Below are 21,296 nucleotides of genomic sequence, written 5' to 3' on the forward strand. Positions count from 1 at the left end.
ATTTTTCAATACAATAAAAAATGACATAGGCAACTGACATGTTTTCTTGGACTTTATATATAGAGACTTTAAATTGCATTAATTTAGTGCCATGAAAACCTAATAGAGAAGTAATGACTCAGTGATCTGCAGTGGAAATCGAAAGAGATTAATTTCCCCTTTGTTGCTGTACAGAATGACATTTCTTGTTGCATCATGCAACACAGAAATAGGTCTAAGATTCTGCTTGAATTTGGCATTATGCACTAGAGTGTAAGAGAGACAGAGAAGTCCAGTCTTACTCTGAAGAGCTGACAAGCCTCCTCGGGAACAGCCAAACTTTTAAATAACAAAACGTTTTTCAGTGAGAACTTTTTTCTTGAGAAACAGAGCCTTTCCTTCAGGTTTAATGGGACAGGAGGAAAAAAAAAAGATAGAGAATAAAATGGTAGCATAAGACAGACACTACAGGAAACCTGAAAAATTATAAATCAATCCCAGAAAGATCTCAGAAATATCACTTAAATAGGTGGCAAATCTTAACAGGAATTATGAGGAGGAAAATGAAATCAAAGTGATTCCATGAAAACTAGAATAATTCATGAAATCACATATTCCTTCATCAATGTCTGGGGTGAACTGTCTCCAGACAGCCTTGCCAACTTGCTCTGAATTTTAAGATGAAATTGTGGAGTCACTTCAATGTTTAGAGATATGTGTTTGTGAATATTTTGTTGAAGAAAATGTGAGTGTTCATTGAAGTCCATTATCATGAAATGCAGGAGAAGGTGAGAGGGACTAAAATGTTTTTCCTGTGCCTTATGCTTCATCCTTTCTGGTAGCAAAATGCAGGCCTTTCACAAAGTTCAGGAAGAAAAATGTGGTTTGGTTCCCCAGAAAACTTTGTTTTTGACTGGTGGGGTGATTATGTTTGAGGGTGGGTGGGAGAGGGAAGCAAGTTGTTCACAAAGTCCTCAGTTAAAAGGCTGACCAAGTGAACCTCTTGGAGTTCAAGAAGGTGTGAGTGCCAGGTAACCACAGTGCAAAATTAAATTTTGTCTCTGCTTCCTGACTCAAACAAACCAGATTAATTGCAGAAGATGAGCAGAAAGCATAGCTGATGCAGAAATTTCTCACTCCAATGAGGGGGTGAATTTCATGCTAAATCCCATTTTTTACTGTCCTGAGGCTGTGGTATTCATTTAGTATTTTGCACTGCTGCTGTACTTTTATGACAGCATTTCTTAAACTAGTCATGTGCTGTTAAATTCTTTTAGCCAACATATGTACATATTTCATATTACAGACTTTATTTTAACATGCTGGAGTAGTAATAACTTCACTGTTCTGAAACTTCTGAGCTCAAGAAGATAAAGCTCATAGTTGGGATTCCCTCATGAGGAGTCTGCCTTGAAAAAAGGTAAAGTGACTGTAAAGATTCTTCTCAGTTCGGATAAATCTGAGCCTTTACAAGATATTATATACTCAGCTGTTTGGTGTGAAGTTCCATGTGGAAAGAAAAAGTCTTCTGGCTAAAACAATATCATAATGAGAATTTATAGATGTGTTTGCCCTGCTGAGGTTCCCTAGAGAGAAGGGAGGCTGGTGCAGATGGGTAGCTGGGATGATTTTACCTAATCTGTGGTTGAAGCAATTCCAATAGCACTGTAGGCAGGAGGATTGGGGATCTGGGGGTGTTGTGTTCTGGGGGTGTAGTGTTGAATTTTGATATGTATCTTAATGTCCCTCTCAACCAGCTTGTTTGTTGAAATAACAGAAGCATTTACAATTGCTTTTGCTCATTTGAAGTCTACTAATATCTTTGGTCCTATGTCTTTATCTACAAGCATTGGCTTTCACATGCAAATCAGATCATTGCCTGAGCAAATAATGACTAAGATTCCTAATTCTCTTGTTTGCACAAATATAACTTGGCATGTCAAAAATTTGGAGTTGTATAATGTACACCAAGCCTTGTCTCCCCAGGCACTCTGCTGGCAGAAGTCAGTTTCTGTGAGGCACCATCATGTAGAAAGTGATTTTTAGTTTCCAGTGTGACTCACTCTAATATCCTCCATGACGATCTTTCTTGTCTGCTAAATTAGCATATGGGTGATGAGCATTAAGTCATGGAATCTCAAATATTCTGCATCTGTCTTTCAAGGGAAACTAATTTTAGCTTAGACACTTGTGAACACTGGGGAGAGGCCTTTAGGGTCATCAGGCCTTTCCTGCTGCTTTTCTGAAGACAACCAAAATTTGTCTTGGAAGAAGTTAGAATTTCCCTTTGCCTCTGTTCTCCTTTTTTTTTTTTTGTTTTTGTTTTTTTTTTGTTTGTTTAACACATTGAGTATATCTTTATCATAACACAATCACAGAAGAGAGCTGGAAAGTACATTTTCAAGGTGTTGCATTTAATTGTCAGTTTATTTTGCATGTAAATTCCAGTACTCCAAGGAGTGGAATTAAATATTCTGACTATCGTTTAAAATATTTACAATTCTGTTAGTCAGATAAGACACAATATTTTTAGTTGAAGATATTCCCTAGACATCTGCTTTTTTCCAGCCCATATGGTAGAATGTGTGCCACATCTCATCTGCACATTATGCCATATAATTACTGCCAAAAAGGATTCTAAGTTACTATCTAAAGCGGAGCAATTCAGTAATCTGGCAAAAATCCTTCCCGGAACTCTCATGTTTTTAGCATTCTCTGAGCAATTGAACATCAGCATCATATTCCTCCTTTTGTTTTGAAATAGGTCCTATGGAAACCAAGGATATCCAGCATATACTTTTAAATACAGAATCTAGTTTTCTAAGTATTGTTCAGCTGGTTGGAAGTATCTGTCTCGTGTGAAAGGATAACATGTCACCATGGTGCCCTGCACCCAAAAGTTCTTAGGGTGTTTATTATTAACCGACAACTCTCAGTGAAGTGTCTGTTGAGCCATAGCTTCAGCCAGATACTTACTTGACAAAGTTGTATTCATAACCGCTGCTGCAATATTTAATGGAACAGAGAATCACAGCATGGTTTGGATTGGCAGGGACCTCACAGCCCATCTAATCCCAGCCCCTGCCATGGGCAGGGACCCCTCCTGCCAGCCCAGGCTGCCCCCAGCCCCATCCAGCCTGGCCTTGGGCACTGCCAGGGATGGGGCAGCCACAGCTACTCTGGGCGGCCTAAGCCAGGGCCTCACCAGCCTCAAGGTAAAGAATTTCTTCCTTATATCTAATCTAAAGCTACCCTCATTTAGTTTAAAACCATTACTTGTCACTACACTCCCTGACACAGAGTCCCTCCCCAGCTGTCCTGCAACCCCCTTTAGGCCCTGTCAGGCCGCTGTGAGGTCTCCCCGGAGCCTTCCCTTCTCCAGGCTGAACACCCCCAGCTCCCTCAGCCTGTCCCCACAGCAGAGGTGCTCCAGCCCCTTGATCATCTCTGTGGCCCTCCTCTGCACTGGTTCCAATACTTCTGTGTACTTCTTGTGCTGGAGGCCCCAGAGCTGGGTGCAGGGCTCCAGGTGGGGTCTCACGAGAGCAGAGCAGAGGGGGACAATCCCCTCCCTTGTCCCGCTGCCACGCTGCTTTTGGTGGAGCCCAGGACATGGGTGGCTTTCTGGGCTGCAGGCACACATTGCCGGCTCATGTCAAGCTTCTAATCCACCACCACCCCCAGGCCCTTCTCCTCAGGCCTGCTCCCAGTCCAGTCTCTGCCCAGCCTGGGTTTGGGTTTGGGATTGCCCCGACCCAGGTGCAGGACCTTGCCCTTGGCCTTGTTGAACCTCATGAAGTTTGCACAGGCCCAGCTCTCAGGCCTGCCCAGGCCCATCTGGATGGCAGCCCTTCCCACAGCTTGGTGTCACCAGCAAATTGGCTGAGGGTGCATTCGATCCCACTCATACTTAGGCCCAGTGAGTAACACAAGAAGAATGTGAACAGAAAGCTTGGGAAGTAAAAGAATAATTAGTGATGTACTAGTTTAGCCCACGAGTTTTAAAAACAGGAGCAGAGAAGTTACTCAGAACTGCAGCTGACCTATAATTTTCCTGCTGAGGCCCCATAACCTTTGGCTTTTTTATCCCTGTTCTTCTCATCAGTGTAATCTAAATGTTCCAGTGGATATCTCTGGGTAACTAACTGGAGATTGTCTAACAGCAGAAATTTGTGCTGCTGCTGTTTTGTTGCAAACTTCATTCTAGATTTAGAATTGCTCTGCAACATTTGGGGGCAATTTGTATTGGTTTAGGCTATTCTTCAATTAAACCATGAGTTATAAATTGTGCTCTGTTATTTCAAGAAAATTAAAATGCTGGAGCTCCTCGTGTATAGGTTTTTCACCAAGGAATTAGGTAATTTATTTAGAAATGTCGAAATGAGCAATTTGACATCCCAGGTTCATATTCTAAGGGTTGGTTTCCTTTTGCTCACACCTGAGGTGCAAGAGTGGATGTACCTTTCAATGACAGCTTCAATAGCTCAAGGCATTGTGCTTCAGAACTGCTGGAGTATATTGTTGTACTGGGTCTGCTCTGCAACGAGTCACTGAGACACTTACAGTGGGCTGTGTCACCTCTCCTTACTCTCCGAAATGTCTTGAGCAGCTATATACTGTTCACATCAATTGAGGTGGTTCTACATTTATACCAATGTATATTATTCGTGAATTAAACTTGGTGTATGCATATGGTTGGGTTTGAAGTAAGTGCTGAAATGTTTCTGTACCTAGTTCAGAGGATATCTTCTTACACGCGTCTTTTTCCTTTCTGATTGATGCTGGCTCCCTCACTATCCCTGTTGAGCCAGCTGCACTTACTGGACAATTAATGTAGAAAGGCATGTGTAGGATATCAGCTCAATAAAACTATTCCTGCTGTGCTGCTTATTGGCTAGGGTCTATTTAGTTTCATGCATTTATGCTGTAGGCAAAAGATGTTAGCATGCAATCCTCTTACTGTATGATATTTTCCTGTTCTGATGCCTAGCTATAACATGATATCTGCTGCAGAAATATTGCAGGGAGGATGTATTATGCTCATTAACAGGGTGAGGAATATAGGGGATTCTCTCTGTTTTCTTGTCCTGATCTTGAAATAAGTGAAATATAAACATCACCAACCTGCTAAAAATCCATTCCAGTTTTTGCCCACCTTAACCCTTTCCAGTTATTTGTCAGAAGCTGCCTGTCCATTTCCTATGGCTGAGGGAGAGGTGTGAAATGCCCCTGGACTTTGCCTGAGTTCTGCGATTAAATGCTGTTGCTGTATCCTCTTAGTTCAGTTGTTCTGTATTGGAAGACCTTACAGAGAATTTCTCAGTTGCTGTCCCTGTTACCCATCTGTGACATTTACTTTCTCTTGCTTGTGAGTTTTGTCCCTTCCCACCCTCAGCAGAGGTGGGTGTTGGGGAATAATTGCACCCCTTCTTATTTAGATTTTGGTTCCTTTCACTAGAACTTTTATAGGCCTCTTGATCTGCTGAGGACCTGTCTGCCTTTCCCAAGTGTATAATTATTATTGTTATCTTTAATTAATATGTGCACCTAGGTATGCCAAATTACTTCATTTTCTTTCCTTCCCTTATTACAGCTTTTCAGTAGGGGCAGTTCTGTTATTCTTTCTCAGATGAGGTTCCTATGAGTACTTGTATAGCCTTTACTGGATGAAGACTGTAAACGTAACCTTAATGCTGACTTTTCTTATTGGCGCATCAAAAAATAAGGTGGTTTAGGAACAGCACAACATATATTTTACATTCATCCTACTACCTATTTTCCCATTGGCACACAATGGAGTGGGTTCCTGATATAGAATCATAGAATCATTAAGGTTGGAAAAGACCTCCAAGATCATGTGGTCCAACCATCAAATATGTTTGGGGCCTCTCTATTCTTGCTTCAGAGAGAGAAGAAGATAACCTGGACATTAACCAAATACACAGCTTGTGCTGTGATGTGGGTTTGCTACTTTTGGCAAACACAGGAGCTGGGCTACAAAATTTTGCTGTTGCAAAATATTTTATATATTTATATATATTTTATATATATAAATTTTATTTTATTTTATATATTTTTCCCCTTTAAATTTCTCCGCAGGGTGTCAGGAAAGCCGCTGGTGCCAGAGCTCAAAGTGCCATTGTTGCTGGGCTAGGGGGTCCTGCTTTCCTTTTCCTAGCCTGCAGAGATGCAGCCAGCAGTTGCCTGTGGGCAAAGGGACTGACCAGAGGGGAGCAAACCCAGCTTGGCTAATGAGCACCAATTAAAAACCTGACCTGGAATAACCTAGCACAGGGAGGAATGGTAGAAACTACAGGTGAGGAGCAAAAGGAGGAAGGCTTTTGAAATAGCCTCTTATGCAAACAATGCAAAAAGCCTTTTACTTGCCTATATTAATCTTGAGAAATTAGCATTTAATTTCTGTAATTAGCCTTTCATGCACTCCAAGGAAACAAGCGTACACTTACACACTCGTTCTCATTTCTTTTAAATCTTGGAGGCTTGTCGTTTGGTTGCCAAGGGGAAGAAACGATTTTAGTTGGAGATGAAGAAAGCAGAACTTGCTCCCAGGTGTTGGTGAATCACCAGGGAATGAAGCGTTTTTTATAATGTCTGGAGTTGGGGGGGTGGAGGAGGGGGAGCAGTATGTGGGTGTAAATTCAGTTTTCCTGAAAGGTGCTGAGCCTGACAGCCCAGGGACTGCAGTCCAGTGAGTACAGAGGACTGTTGGGGACAAGGTTGGCTGCTGCCTACCTGTCCTATCCCCCACCTCCTGAGCCATTTCCAGGACAGGATGGTCGTGAGGGTCACACCAGCATCCTAGCTGCTCATTTGGGAAACTGCCAGCACAGCTTGTAACGTAGATGCTCATCCACAGGCAGATGGACTAAGACAGCTAATGTGATGCTCGTTAATGAGATGCTGTGCCCTTTGGAAATATGGCCCAGTGCAAAGGACCAACCAAGGGAAATGAGTGCTGGGCAATGAGTGTGTCTTACAGGCAAAGAAGCTTCTCATGGGGGAGGTGGCCTGGAGGGAGGCTGTCTAGCACTGAGAAGAGAGTGTGTTTTAAGAAAGAAGAACAGGGCAAGAAGGCATGAAGTCGTAAATCATAAGAAAATTGACCAAGTTTACCTATTTCCTTAATTTCTAAAACAGGGAGATGGTAGGTGGAGCAGAAAGCTAATGAATAAAAAATTAAAAAATGAGAACTAGAATGAATTCTCTCATGTAAGTTACTGATCTTTAATAACTGAATCCAAGGAGTAGACCCAGGGACTTTTATGCCACAATTTTCAGAAGTTATTACTGTTTCTTAAATGTTTACTGCACTTTTTCAATATTTACACCATAAATCTAATCTTGAGAGTTGCAATTTTAGTCCTAGGGCTAAAATTGCCCTGCCAGCAATTGATGCAGATCAAATTTTGAACTTCAGATTATGTGAAGTACTCCACAGATCAAAGATTATGCATGGGAATCTTCACAAACACACCTAGAGTAAAATAATAAAAAAATAAATATATATATATATATATTCTGCTTGTAGGTAGCTTGCAAAGAAGAAGAGCAGAGGGATGGAGAATGACTTGAATAGTTTACTATGAAGTATCCACTGTGATGTAGTATGTTGTCTGTGGCTGAACATTATGAAAGACTGCTGCAGCTTTGCCAATAAAATATAGGTAGCCAAGAATGAATTGCCACCCAGCTGGAGCTTTATCAAAAAATGGATATAATTATTTAGAGTCCTTAGTCTTTGGGCCTTGATCATGTCAACAAAGACATCCCACGATTATTAGGTGCTGAGTGATCTGTGCTGCCTCTCTGTAAGCGGCTCACACTTGTCTGGTGTTCTCTTAGCAGCTTCTGCCATGAGACTGAGACGTGTCGGATCCTTTTCTTCCAGACTGGGCTGGTTTGACTTGAACTGTTGATGGAGGTTGGGTAAGCCTTGTAGGCTGTGTTCAGCCAGCACTGCAGCCTCCTGCTCGATGCCTTATGCCATGCATGCTCCTTTTCCCAGAAAGGGGTTTGTCTTCCATCTTATCACAGCCTCTTGTGCAGTGTTGGTGGCTTGACCTGGTAGTGGAATCCAGCATATCCAGCGTATCCCATGTCCTGCTGGGAGCCCTTCTCTGCAGCCACCTCACCGAATGAAAGGCTGCAGGGAGATGGGAATGGCCAATTAGCAGAACTTGACCTCAGGTGTTGCTCAAAGTCAACTTATCAATCAAGATAAAGTGCAATGTGCAACTGAGAAACTTTTAGGTCTGTCCTCTCTTCCCCAACCCACTAAGGAAAAAAAATTGATAGTCTGCACTCTGTTTGCCTGTGCCAGACCATCACTTGGAGATGGACATGGTGTCCTTTCGTCTAGTAGGGACTAAAAGAATTAAATACTCCAGTAGCCAAATGTCAGCTTCGTTAGTCAATAAGATTTCTTCTGACTCTCTCCTGATGCTCAAATACTGCAGAACTTTGCCAAGGAGATTATTTTCTACCCCTGTTTGTTTGGAGATTTTGGAGTCCTGTTCTTTCACTTGCACACAGTGAATGACCTTGTCTTTGTCCTTCTGTTCTGTAGTGGATAAACTTCACAGCTTTTAATACCTCTTAGGGTTTTAGTGTGGAGTGCAGGCTTTCCTCTTGTGGTATGGCTGCTATAAAAGCTGTCTCCCATTTTGAAATATTCTGTAAGATAGAGGTTTTAAAGCCAGAAATTCACATCCCTTTTTTGTTTGTTTTTGATTTTTTTTTAGTGTAATTTCCTCACCCCACCCCTCCTCTTGTGCCCACCTAATCCAGACTCCACTGAACATTACCAGTATTTCATCTTGGTTCTGTGAGCATCACTACTAGATGGCACATACGCTCCAGAAGGTTGTTGACTGTTTTTGTTGCTGTCCTGAAGCTCATCAGTGCACTGCCTCACTTGGAGCTGGAAATTGAGCCATTCTCAGGCTGACAAAAACTTCAGGGGGGGTTGGAGCAGAGTCGTTCCTCCACCTCCTAATATCTGAGCTGAGAAGCAGCTTGTGTTGCTTGCTCCCATCCCTAATGGTTTGGCATAGTTAGAGACAGTAAGCAATTTAGGACTAGAAATGTCACCTGTTAATTCCATCGGGAATCAATGAGGTAGATTAAAACAGTATAGTTTGGAAACAGTGAAAACACAAGGAAAGCACTGCAAAGTTACTGGTGTTTGATATTTTTATTATTCTCTGCAAATAAACAGAAAACCTGATAATTCAGTTTGTATACGTTTTCAGAGAAATATATTGGAGATCAGAGAGTGAAAACAGCATTACTGTGCTATGCAAAGCCCACAGAAGGCTCACACACCTACTGGGGCACCTAAGCAGGTAAAACCTAAGCAAAAGCTCAAACACATTAGATGAATTTCATTTGTTCAAAACCAAAACAAGTGAATTCAATAATAGATTTTAATGATAAACTCCTCAATAAAAAAAAAAAAAGGAGTTTATAAACAGTCATTTTATTCACATTAGTTTGCAACTTGTCCTCTCTAATCTCTTCTCAATAGAGAAAGTGGCTGGTATTTTGCTTGTTTCTTTCTTCTTTTGCCTTTTAAAAGAAGAGCATGTGGGAGTGTAAGAAGAATACCTTCCAGCTTCTGAAGCATTATTTCCCATAAGGTTATTATGACAATACCTTGGCAGTGTTTTTATGTATGTATATAAGCACCTTGAAACAAAAATCCCAATAAAAACAGCCAGGAACTAAAACTGGAATCTGAAAATCTGGGCAATTGTTAAACCCAAACTCAGTTCCCTGCAGGCTGGTGCTGGTAAGGGCTGTAGCACAAAGCCCTGCCTGGTGGGGACATGGGGCAGTGCAGCCACTTCCAGCAGTTGTCCCCACCACATTAGGGCTGAAGAATGGGTCTGAAACAAGAGTCCAGAGTGCACTGAGTATCTGCCACTGCCAAGGTGCACTTGATGCTCGGGGAAGGAGTTATTAGAAATAATTCAAACATGCCTCTTACAGTATTCTGTGCTTTTCAAAGCTCTGAGAAAGCAGCAATGGCATGAGTAGCACATGCATCTTTCTGTGCACTTGCTGGTTGTGTTTATGTCGTTCTGTCACTTGTGCGTGTGTGTCCTGAAAACTAACTTCTCACACTATCCATGTCATAAATCCTTTGGCATACCCTCCTGGGTGCTCGTTGCACCCTGGGAGGGCTGGGGATGATCTCAGGATACTTAGAGCATCTCAGAGGGGTCCTGCTTTTGTACGTGTAAGGTCCTGAGTAGGCTAGCAGTGACCACTTTGCCCCTAACAGCCTCTCCAGGCAAATCTGCAAACCAACTTTCAAATGCACCTGAGAGGAGCCACAAGGCCAGAGCTGATGGGCTGGAGGGAAATATTCCTGTTGCAGAACTGTTTTGGGTTATAGAATATCATTGCTCAAACCTGTGGCCCTCCAACCGGCCAGCTTTGTGGGGATTGGAGTTATTTGCTCTCTGGCAGGAAGGGGCAGGATGAGGTTTGAATTAGAGGAGACTGCAGCCTTGCTTGGCTCTTTTGTTGTTGTTTAGCAAAAATGTAGTAAACCGTCTATTTCTGAGCACGTATGCAATATCTGAATGAGGAGCTTGGGAAATTTTGACCATTTGTCTTCAGGACCCAGCTCTGAGACGCATCAAGATTTTTGCTTGGGTGAATGACCTTGTTCTTTATGGCTAGCCACCAACTGTGAACATGGAAAATCTTCTTCAAAGGCATCCCCAGGCAGAAGAGCTCCACAAGGAGAAGCATAAAGATCCACCACTTGCTGGCAGGTGTGAGCTTTTGCTGTAGCTTGTAGCAGTCATGGGGCCTCACAGCAATAATGTGGGTGAATTTATTGTCTTGGATTACCTCTCAAGGGAGTTGTCTGCCTTACTTAATTCTGTGTAAGTCAAAGCCTAGAATGAAGGCTTCTTGCAGTGTTGCTCTAAGAAGGCAATATGTGTTGCCTAATGCATCGCTACTGAATGAAAATACTAAGTAAATGAAGATACTTAGTATGAAGATACTAAGTAGATGGCTATGACTTGCTAAAAGCCCTCTCTTCAGACTTGGATGCTCAGATATGCCAGCAAAAGTGTCCCTCTTGGATCTTTGCCTGCCAAAATGGTGTATGTGTGAAGACAGATAATTTAGTTAGAATCTAAGGTTTTTGAGCCATGTAAGCTTTCGTATCACGTGTTAGTGCACTGGCCCAAGTAGAAAAAAAGAACCGATTCTTATCTTGCCCTAAAATTCAGATCAGCCAAAATTAAGTGCTGGTCACATTCTACTGTTTTGCTTTTCTTTCTTTCTTTTTTTTTTCTATGTACAATCGAGCAAAAATAGCAACTGCATATGTTGTATTCTCCATCATTTGAAGTTGAACCATCAGGATTGTAATTTTTTCCGAAAGCTGTGTGTTGAGTCACATAAAAGACTGATGGTTATCTTATGAGTGATTGGATGATCTTGTATGGGGTGTCATCCAGGTGGCTGATGTTAGACTAGGCTGAAGGGTCAGTCTTTGCTTTATCTGCATGGAGCTCTATCCAAGGTCTAATTAGAACCAATTTCTCATCCTCTCTATCTGCTCTAAATCAGCAGTGGTTTTGTAAATCTGCAAGGCCAGAAAGCTTAATTACTGGCCATTTATTCTGACTTCCTCTTTATTAAAAACCATAATGCTTCCCAGTCTAAATACATGAAGTAAAGGAAACCATTATTTAAAACAATAACAATAATACAGTCTTCAGTTAAGAATTACTTAAAATGGTGAATCCAGCAATTTTGTTTATAGGGCTTGGAAGATAAGTAGTCAGTTCCAAATTTTAACAGCCTTGGGATTTAAACAGGATTTTTGAAGTTACCTTATACAAGCCTTCTTTAAGGTTCAATAGAAAAAACCCGCAACTCCCACCATGAAGTTCTGCTAGACTTACTATCTACTTTCAGTCTTCAAAGCACGTGTGGGTGGTGATTGATGTAGATGTATTGCAGACTGAATATAAATGCCAAAAAAATATTAAAGCTCTTCAAGTTTTGTATTTCTATAGAAAAATGTATCCATTCCCTTTCTTTGCCATAAAATGCTGAGGTTGGTATTCAAATGTATTGTTCCTGGAGGCTAAGAATCAACACATGGTATTTTGTTTGGTTTGGGTTTGATCCCTGCATTAAACACCTTGCAATTCATCCAGAATTTGAATATAGTGCTCCTCATTGGAAGCAAATGTATATTCACAGTTTGTTCATATCTATAATGTGATCTATGTGTGCATTTCTTACACACCATTTTTATTTGTATTTTAACTGTAATAACTACTATGTATTGAAAATATACTGTTACTGCTAATTCCCCATGAGAAAACTTTATTTTTATTTTATTTTATTTTTTATTTTTTAATGGGACTTTAAATGATCGCCATGATTTTCACTCATAGTAAGTGGTATAAGTTCTTATACTCTACAAAACATCGGTATCTGATGCTTCCTTTGAGATGCTGTACCGTTTTGTCACCCACTGTTCTGGATACTGAGACTTAGAGCCTTGTTTTTGGTAGGTGCTGCACAGACACCTCCCAGGGCTGTGGTCTCTGCCCTGATACAAGACAGAACCGGTGCAGAGCGAGGCTGCTTCTCTCCAGTCACGGAGGAGATTGAGAACAGAGCTAGGAACAGGAGGTGGGTATCCTGCCAGTCCAGGCCAGGCTGTGTTACTTCTTGTGGTGTTTGTCTGAGACTCTCCAGCTGGCTGGAGAGTATTGTACTACAAGAGAGCTTTGCTGGCAAAGCAGTAAAGCAGGTGGTCTCCAAGGGTGGCAGCTAATAAACCATGTTACAATAATTAATTACTCTTCCAAGTGCTAGAAAGAATCTTTAAATAACATTGCTGTGACTAAATGCTGACCTTTCAGCAACGATTCTGGTAGTTCAGAGTCTGAAGGTAGAACAAGGTCCATTATCTGGAGAGTTGGCTGGCTGAGAAGTGGTGATTATTTCTCTTGCAAACGTGTGCATACATATGTGAGAGAGAGAATATTGCTTGCAGCAAATTGGGAAAAACACATTGTCTGCTTTTTCTACATATTATAGGAAATGTTGCAAATCATGTAACTTCTGCCAAAGCGTTAGACTCATCCCTGCTTCTTTGTCACAAACTTGTGTGGGGAGTTAACAATTAGAATAAGGATGGACTCCACCTGTGGTTAACTCTGCAGCTTATTTCTCTGAAGGGAAGCTGATTAACTTGGAAGAGCAGCATCATTTTTGTGCCCTTTATTTTGATCAAAGTGAGAGCATACAACTAATCAGTGAATTACTATAAAGTCACAGATAGAAAGCCAATCCCTTATCCTGAAATACATCCTTTTTAAGCAAGGTAAAAAAATTCATGCTTTGCTTGAAGCAAGCAGGAAGCAGTATACAAATTAAGAGAGCTAATAAGTACCTTCCCCTATCAGGTTATAATTGGCTAGAAAATGGAAGATTTCAATAAATTAGGGATACTAGAATTCAGATGAAAGTTGCAAAAGAAAAAACTAGATAGGCAATGCTAGAGATGGCAGGTTCTGGAGAAAAGTAGTAGTAAGGACCATAGACTTTAGGGAACAGAAATTGCTTAAATGTTAGATTTGACCTTGTATATTAAGCTGTAGAGGTGAAGGAAAGAGCTAGGCTTTTGAATTTAAAAGACTCAGTTTCCACAGAATGAGGGAAAAGATAGGCATAGATAATTGGATGCTGTTACTGTAGGGTCATGGTGGAGGCAGGAAGGTTAGCATGAAGGTAAGACTGCAACTAATAAAGGCTCAGCAGAACCTGTTCTTTCTGGAAATAAATATTTAGAGGGGCTGAAATGACTGTGCCTAGTAAATAAATTATGCATGCAAATTATGAAGGAAAACAGGGCTTATAATGGGTTTGGGAGGGCTACTAAATATGAAGATAGACTGCAGGCACAAAAAAAGTGGCTTAAAAGAGTGAGGAAAAGAGAAAGCTATGTATACAGTCTGTAAAATCCTTTTAAAAACCTTTCTGATAGCATTCTGAAAAACTGGTGTAAAGTGATACTTTGTAGATTGGTTACTGAATATTTATATGTAGGTTAAAATACGTTGGCTACAATACTTACTAGAGGGTTCTTTGAAACAGAGAGATGGGGAAGTCATGAATTTTTCTTTTACTTGCCTGCAGTAGACTGCAAGGACCCCAGGAAAATGATTATATATTCACATCATAACATCTTAGAGGTGCGTGGAAAATATTGTGCTGAAGATACACCAGCTTACTACAAGGGTCTTACGTCATGTCTTCAACAGAGTTCCCACAAACAAGGTAAGGTTACATTTTGTAGCTTCTCATGAAGCATCTTCTCTCTTTCTCCACTTTTGTTTTGACCATTTTTTAATGTTTCTTCTTGTACTTTGATGTTTGTCACAATATAGTTTTGTTAAGAGTGCTTCAATTTCATTTTTGTTCACTGTAGAGTAATGGACTCTCCAGAAGTGCTGTAAGGAGCATGTGTTCTCATTGAATGTTGCAGTCTGTTAAACCTGTTTTTTATTATGTTCTTGAGCCAAATATTATTTTGGGGTGGAGAGTTGTAGGGGTAGATTTTGAAAGAACCTTAAACCATGTTTTAATGACTATTGAAACTTGTAGAGCCCTGTCTACAGGGCCCTTTCACTTCTATATATCTCCAAGGATGGAGACTTCAGCTGGAGCAACTCATTTCAGACTATAGTATTGGTCTGTGTATGTGTTTGTTTAAAAAAAGAATAAAGCAAATATAACGTGTGGGGAAAATTGGCCTTTCAAATGCATTGGTGAATGTACCTGAGTGGGAAGCAATTTTCCTTCACCCTTGTTGAGACAACAAGTTATTTTTCCTGTTGTAAAATGGGTCAGTCTTTAGTTTTGCAAAATAACCTAGTATTTTCTAGACTTAAATCATTCTAATTTCAAATCAATAATTTTGAAAGATCTGTTTAAAGTTCCTTTGAGGGGGAAAAAAAAGTGACTATATAGTATCCGCTATATATTGGTATACAATTTCAGTGTACTTGTAGTGTAGGTTGTTAATTATGCTAATGTCGTGTTCATAACTACATAATTTAGACGTACCAAGCTCTAAATATAGATATAAACTTTTCTTTAAATAATATTTTAATTTACAATTAATGCCCTGAAAAACCTGAAGGATATATATTTTTTTCTTTCCTTACAATCACTTTCTCCTCCCCTTCCACTCATTTGAAAGTCAAGCTTGATAAAAGTAGGGTATTTTGCAGCCAGCTTTTGGGAGAAGATGCAGGACATGAGATACGTGTTTGGAAAAATCCCAAGAGAGATTACAGGTGAAGAATTACCTGTGGGGAGGCATTAGAAGGAGCATAAGGCAGGGAAATAGCAGCTTTGTAGGAAATTGTGTGTACTTGGATGCATTCACGGTGGAACTGACTACAAAGATAAATTAAGGAGGTTGCTCCGGTAAGTGGTACTGATGACTGCAATTTGAGAAAGTGTTATGTTGTGTATCTGGAAACTTTGAGTTAAGTAAGCAATTATCTGGTGTTAATAGATTTTTTTTTTTAAACAGAGTATTCATTCATATCTCAAAAAGGAGAAAACAAAGTATTCATTCATAGCTCTAGCAACTCTAGAGGCAGAAGGTGTGGGAGGAAACATGCTTTGGCTTTTGAACAATGACCTTGCTGGAACAGCTTTTCATGCAAAAATACTGATTCAATGAAACCTTGACTGTTTGAGGAACAGGGATGCAGTTGCTCAGAGAGGAGGTAATGGGAGCAGCCTCCTAGCCCCGACTCCCTTAACATTCATAGGTGCTTCTGGAAGTAAAACAAGTCTCCATCTGACTAAATTAGCTCTGCTCTTTCAAAATCTTTGAAACATTTTACCCCTTCTTTCTGAAGTTGCTGAAGTAACAGCGCTATTAGCAAAGTCCCGTCCTCCTTTCATTTGTTCTGCTTTTTGTTCTTGAATAGAAACAAAGGAGATAGAACTACAAATACCCCATTGTGGCAGCTGAAGGATGACACTGAAATAAAGAGAACCAGGCAAGAGAGTGTCAGTTCTGTTCATTTCCAACCCATACTGATGGGTCTTACTACTTGTGCCCTCTTTTCTTTGCACAGTAGCATGACAGAATACTGCGGCAATATTACTGATTTGCTGTCCTAACGTTCAACCTCACAGCTTTAGTGAGGTTAGGCCTTTCCCTTGGTGCTCTCTAAACACAATCTTGAAGCTGAATTTAAGGAGTTTAGTGTATTGCAAATGGCTGGAAAAATCCATCTGAGATGAGCTATGTTTGGATTTATGTCCTTGTTGGTTGAAGCTGTGCTAATCACAAGATGAGGGGGTCTGGAAAGATCCGAAGTTGTTTGATCTTGTACCAAGTTAGAAACTTTGGTGTCAACAATTTCATTTTTAGCCCTTTTTGAGCAGACTCTTGTAAGCTGACTGTCAACAAATTTTGTCTTAAAGTCTGCTGTGGTAAATGACCCCTTCATGACAGGAGTCTTCTGATTCCTGAAATGTTTCCTTTTCTCTTTGGGAGAGGGAAGCCCCACCTCAAAGAAAGCAGACATCATCAAATCTCTACAAGTGATGCTCTTGCAAGTCCCTCTTCAGTCCGTCCCCTGTGAAAGAAATGTGTTGGGCCTGAGGTATTCACATCATTATATGCACTTAATGATGAGCAACACAAGTGGCTACAGCCTGACATGGCATATTTCAGCATAGCTGCTTTGTGAAACAACATTGCACCAGCTGAGGATGTAATCAAGTCATTTCATACTTTAGCCTAGAAGCCTCCTTATTAGTACAGGAGTAAATGTACTCATTGTAATTAAAATTACTTCTCTTTCTCAGGTAAACATATGCTGAGCTTCTGAGCTTTGTAGTTTATCACTTTGAGATAGGATTTCCCCAACTTTGCTAATTAGCAATGTTGCCTGAATGGAAAGAAACATATGGCTCGTGCCATGCTGACTTGAAATCTTGGGAGTCCCACTGGAAAATAATTAAAGTGATTTTGATTTACTGGTATGATGAAGTACAAGCCATTCTCACTTGGCCTAATGTCTAGAAGCTCTGAGACTGTAAGGTACCTTAGCAGGATAGCTGTAATAATTACCATTAGCCAGATTGTTGTTATTCAGATAGCTTTATTGCTGTTAACCGTCACTTGTAGTTATTAAGAGACTTTATATAATCCATGCAAGATCTGAAGTTTACCTCTGGAACTGCATCGTTAGTTGGGCTACGTTTAGACTGAACAGTTGAGAATTTCAGTTCCTTTAGAAGCCACGTAGGCTATTATAATGAAAAAAAATCCCTCCTGTCAAATATAACTTTTTTTTTATTTTACTGATAATATCAAGGAACATGCTGTCCAGTGCAATTTTTCAGAGGCAGATATTTATTTGTTTTTCCCTTTTGGAAACAGTTGATGAAAACGTATACATTGAAAGTGCAGATTTCTTCTTCAAACAAATTGAAAACTTTTTAAAATGAAAGCATCAAAGTTTTGACTAAAATATACAATGACAGCTCAACATTTTCTCTGGAAAACAGACAATAATAAGTGTTCATAAGAGTGAAAACTCTGCTTCCTACTAGGAAAAAGTTTAGGCAGAATTGTTACCCAGCATGGATAATTCGCTCTGCTCTCCTGATGCTCACCATGAACTGGAAATAACAGAGCCTGCTTGTACATCTCTGTAAACTTTATTCCACAAATGGCTGTTTAACAAAGGTATGTGTTGTCTCCTGCAGGTTACTGAATGTAAACATGAATGCTGCTGAATAAATGGAAGTTAAACTCTGTAATGTAGGCAGTGGATGTCATAAATACACACTGCTTAGAAAATGCAGAGTAAATAACCAATGTAAAAACCTCTGCTCAGAGGCAAACTGTACAAAGGGCTTTACTTCTCGATTAAGAGTCCTGACAGCTAATTTTCAAAATAGGATTCTCTGCCTTCTGTTTTAAGTGTGCTTTTAATGTTTCTCCAAGATAACAGTACTGGTATCTGCGAAAGTTTAAAGCCAAACCATGGTTTGGTTAGAGTTAGGTTGAAAACTTAAGTGCTTGGGGTGCTCTGGATCAAGCTCAGGAAGGGGAAAGGATGCCTGGGATATCGGCCATACCCATGACCTATTGGTTGGTTACAGTCTTGTGGGAATGGCTCCTTTAAACTTTTCTTTTTAGTGAATAGTGGAAGCTTACTGGACTTCAGATAGCAAAACTCTCAACTTGGTGTACAAATCTTGCCTTCAGCAAAAATTGATGTTGGTACTGTAAAATAATGAATATTCAATTCAGGAAATAGTTGGAAGTGTGCACTTTGTGAGTTTTCCTTTTTCCTTTAAAAAGAAAACAAAAGAAAACAACAACAACAAAAATACAAACCAACAAATAAAATTTATCTGTTGCTCATGTTTTGCTTGTTTTGCATTACCAGGATCAAACTGTGTGTTGCAAGGTGGTCCTTGTGCTTTGCTTGGTCCATTTGCTATGGATCAGATCATAGATCTCAGGACAATGATTTCTTTCCCCTTCATGCTGGAAGCTTCAGGAGACAGGTTTCTTGAATGCAAGACAAACAAAACAGGGTTTTGTTGGTGTGTGATTTTTTTCTCTTTTTCTTGCACGTTTGAGGAGACGTTGCACAGCATCTGTGCATAAATAATCAAATAGCCTTATTTTATATTGAATTCATCGTGCAGCTCTCTCTACTGGTAAAGGATACCATATAGGCATTGGTGCATAATTAAACTATTTAAAATTAGTCTAAAACTGTTTTATTTCATTACTAATATATGTCTAGTCAAACAAATTGCAAAACTGGACTGAGTTCTATCCTAAATGTGAATCTCTGCCTCTTTCAAAAAACACATCTCTCTTTCAAAAGTGTAACACTGCCTGTGACGCAGGAGTTGCCATGGAAAAATACATTGAGCCAATCATTCATGATTTATTTATAGCAATTAGAATGCACATCTCAAGATCCAATAGTAACTTTGATTTAGGAAAAAAAAATCAGACAAAGGATTGAAGCAGATAAATTTTTGAGAACGTCTGAGGGTCTGTATGGTCAATATATTATTTAAATGAACGACTATGTATGTTTCTGGACAGATACTTGAAGTATCAATGCTGATGGTATTTGCTTCTATATTTCTGCTGCAAATAATGTTATTACTGCCACTGTATACTTACCATCTGTTCAGTGACTATAGTGGGCATAGTAAATATCAACTGAAAGTGAGATTTTTCTTTTAATCATCTTTTTTCAGAACTGTGCAAAAGTGAATGCATTGGAGAAATCTGTACACCTGCATCTTTCTGGGAATGTGGTGTCTAGGGTGTTTAGTGCTGGCTGCACTTGCCTGTAGAGCTTAAACCACATCAGGCAGTGAGTGAATTTCTTCAGTTTTATGGCATTAAATTGCATTCAGGCAGAAATCTTTTATTTTGATTAGCATTAACTGTATTTCAGTCTTTGATCTCTTGTAGGTAACTGCTGAAGCAACAGAACCTTTGTTCTGTATCCCATGTGCACTTCATCTTTTGGGCAATAATGAAAATCAAGCAAGCAAATATACAGGTCTTCAGTTTAAATATTAATATTTATTGGTTTAATGGGTGGGTAACATGTGGGATTTGCTCTCTTCTCCAGGGATGTGCCTTATGGAGGCGTCAACTCTGTTAGAGGCTAACTAACTCCTCTGGAGTTTATTGCCCTTGTCCTTCCATCATTAGGTGGCTTGCTGAGTTACATTTCAATTTGGCAGTGAGTTGGGAGTGTCAGCTTTCTTTGATGTATAGATCCCTCAGAGGTTAAATCAATAGTGTTTTAAGCATATCGCTTTCTTTCAATGAGACCTTTGCTGGGGGAATTCTTGCAGGTTTTCAGCTTTCATATTTTGCATTGAAAATGTAATGTTAAGGAACAAAATCACATAACAAAAATCCCAAAGCAACTATTGCATAGCTGATTTTAATTACCTGGTATTGATATGTGAGCTAAAAAAAAAAATGTTTGATTGCCTTGGAGCTGGGTTTGTAAGAGATTTTTCTGAATACAGCCTGGGCCTTGTCCCATTCTCTGGTGGTCCGTGGAACAGGTGGAGACCTTTCCATGGGCTGGTTTTGTATTCATCTCTTGAGACCTGTTGATTTTCTGAAGTCTTTGTGTGGGGCAGGAAGGGAAGTTAGGCTTTACCTCATTGTGAGCATGTGTGATGACCATTCAGCAGGCCGTGTGAGGGCTACACTTGGACCCCCTGATGGGAGTGGTTTCCATACTACTGCTGGAGCATGCGTGCTTGTGTTCTGGGACTCATGATCAGTGGGGTTTCCCAAGAGTGGCTCCTTGCTAGGGAACATGCCTCCATCTGCTCTCTCACAGCATCCTGCGCTTGGTCCACCTCCTCTTCCTAAGGGGGCTTTGGGGCTCCATTGAAAGTGTGAATGGGGTGAGGTATGGTAGGGAATGAGAGGGGCTTTGAGAATTATGCTGGCCAAGAGGCATGAGACAGTGTCTTCAAGGCTTGCACGTCCTTGAGCATCCACTCTGAGCACTGTTGTTTTAGACCACATGATGTGTTTGGCCAGATAAGGATGTCATCCCTCAACTGTCTCTCACACCCTTGATTTGATTTGGCAGCAGACTAATAGAGGCTGCCCCTTTTTGGGTTTTACTGTGTTGGTCATGCCTGGCATAGAAAGTTTCTCACTTGTGTGGGGTTTTCTTTGGAGCACATAGTAATTTTGCCACCCTAGAGGACTTAAAGTAATTGTAGTGTTCTTCTAGAAGTAGTAGCAAAGATTTCTTTTTTTAAATGAGAACAAAAGAACAACAGTGCTGAGGCTGAGAAAAAGTCCATCTTACCATATGTCCTGTCTGCAAAACCACAACTCTTAAGCTTCGCAAGGAAACAAGCCACCAGCTGTGAGATTGCTTTACCTGCTTTGTTACTAGAAATTACAACTACTATTGACTAGAAGCTTCCTTTGTCTGTAAGCGTAACAAATACCTCTTCTCTCCCACTTTGATTAATACAGTTTTTTACCTCCAGTACTGTAGAGAAGTGCCTGGGGCTCGGGTGACATTCTGAGCTGGGATTCATCTTCAATGAGTAGACATCCGCACTGCAAGCAGCTCATCTGACATCTTGTCTGGACTCCCTTCAAAGTTGATGGAGAGAAATAGCTTTTCTTAAGAGTTGATTTATTTCATGCCATGACAGCTGTCCAAAATCAGTCAGATGTA

The 21,296-nt window shown here is 40.3% G+C and overlaps 1 long non-coding RNA gene across 1 annotated transcript in view; it reads left to right on the forward strand.

Annotated features, from left to right (window-relative positions):
• Positions 1 to 13,401: 13,401 nt before the first annotated feature.
• The window catches only part of LOC121071288, a 31,761-nt gene continuing 23,866 nt past the window's right edge, over positions 13,402 to 21,296 (forward strand). The window contains exons 1-2 of the long non-coding RNA XR_005820503.1: positions 13,402 to 13,779; positions 14,188 to 14,328. This is a non-coding gene — a long non-coding RNA (uncharacterized LOC121071288). The remainder of the gene's footprint in view (positions 13,780 to 14,187; positions 14,329 to 21,296) is intronic.

Source organism: Cygnus olor, chromosome 5 (genome assembly GCF_009769625.2).
Source record: "Cygnus olor isolate bCygOlo1 chromosome 5, bCygOlo1.pri.v2, whole genome shotgun sequence".
Classification (NCBI taxonomy): domain Eukaryota; kingdom Metazoa; phylum Chordata; class Aves; order Anseriformes; family Anatidae; genus Cygnus; species Cygnus olor.